This window comes from Cyprinodon variegatus, unplaced genomic scaffold, assembly GCF_000732505.1.
Source record: "Cyprinodon variegatus isolate N-32 unplaced genomic scaffold, C_variegatus-1.0 Scaffold893, whole genome shotgun sequence".
Classification (NCBI taxonomy): Eukaryota; Metazoa; Chordata; class Actinopteri; order Cyprinodontiformes; family Cyprinodontidae; genus Cyprinodon; species Cyprinodon variegatus.
The window spans coordinates 63,513-65,148 of record NW_015151346.1 but is presented as its reverse complement, the minus strand read 5'-3'; positions in this window follow the sequence as shown (position 1 = coordinate 65,148).

The following is a 1,636-nucleotide window of genomic DNA, read 5'->3' as shown; positions in this document are numbered from 1 at the left end:
TGCAATCTATGCTACTGTAATCTTGCTTAATTCTGAGCAAACAGAACAACATTTCAAAAAGAGCAGAGGAAATCATGCCAGCTTGTGACATTACAACAGAATTTACTGAATTCAGTCCAGATGCATCAAAAATAAACAGATGTTTAGTAATTATGCAAACAACCAATTTGATACTTGTAATTAGAGGGTAGGTAGTGTCATAAAGGCTCAAAAGCTTTTTCATCTTTTAGCTCAAAATAATTGTCAGAAACATACGGTGTCTCCAGCTTAAAGCACTGTTAGTAACAGGTGATGTGAAGGTTAATAGTTTTCCTAAACTTTTACTTGTGTATCTAAACGATATGTTATGGACAAAAACAGCTGCTTAAAATTCTCTAAAAGGTTCAAGGATTTATACTGTATGTGTCAACTGTCAACTTAATTATATAGGGACAACAGATGGTTTAACTGTTCGATCACTGCAGCCTCTAATATTCTTTGTTGTCTCTATCTTTATTGCACCAGGAGTTATCGTCTTGGCATTTGTGCTCTGCTGGCTTCCCTTCCACGTTGGTCGGACCATATTGACCCTTTCGCTCGGCTCTGGTGCTGAGAAACAAGACACCTATATGGACGCTACTTCCTACTTTTCCACGAATGTCAGCGCCGGTAGCAGAGACGTTCACATGGATCAAGAACCCTTTGGACACTTTGACTCAAAAACTCATTTCCCTGATTCCCTCTCTCACACTGAAGAGGTGGACACTCTCCCAGAGGCACACAAAATATTCTGTGACATGTGTGCCAAAGACTCACCTCTAGAGACCACTAAGACAAAATGTAAATTTTACAACAGTACCACACACAAAATGCCAAAGAGGACGTCATTTTCTCTAAGTCCCAAACCTTTCGCTACCACCACACCCACCGACCTGTACATTTATGTCACAAACAATGACACCATCCTAAACAACACACACTCTCACCAAGACGCTAACATTTACTTTCTGTATTACTTGTCTCAGTATTTCACGCTGGTTTCTTCTGTTCTCTTCTACCTCAGTGCCGCGGTCAATCCGTTACTTTACAACCTGATGTCTGCCAGATACAGACTGGCTGTTCACAGTCTGATTAACAAACACACTCACACTCATCCTCACCGCCTGCGCTCATTCACAGCTCGACACTCTACAACCACTCTGTAACAGCAGTGTTGTAATTGCTCCTGATTCTTGGTAGCTCCTGAAGTTTAGGCTGTAGGTCTGTCCACTGTGATGCCAGAGAAGAAAGATATTTCTATGTCTGATGAGTCATTTTTTTGATTGATTTTAACAAATGGTTTTTGGAAAAGCTACTCTGGATGACGAGTTTTTTGGCAGAGGCTAACAACAAAACCTTAAGGTCTACTAAAGTCGTAGGGAAACGGCTGTTCCAATTCAATTCAGTTTATTTCTATAGCACTAATTTACAATTTCATAATTGGTTTTAGAGATCTGACCCACATGCAGAGAACCACTCAGAGACCAAGGGTAAAAGTTTAACAGGTTTATTCAATGTAGAAAAACACTGAAGAGGAAGCTGGAACTCAGCAGACTGGTGAAGCATGAACGGGAAAGTCTGAAGGGGAATTCACAGTGATCAGTTCAGGGAGGATAGG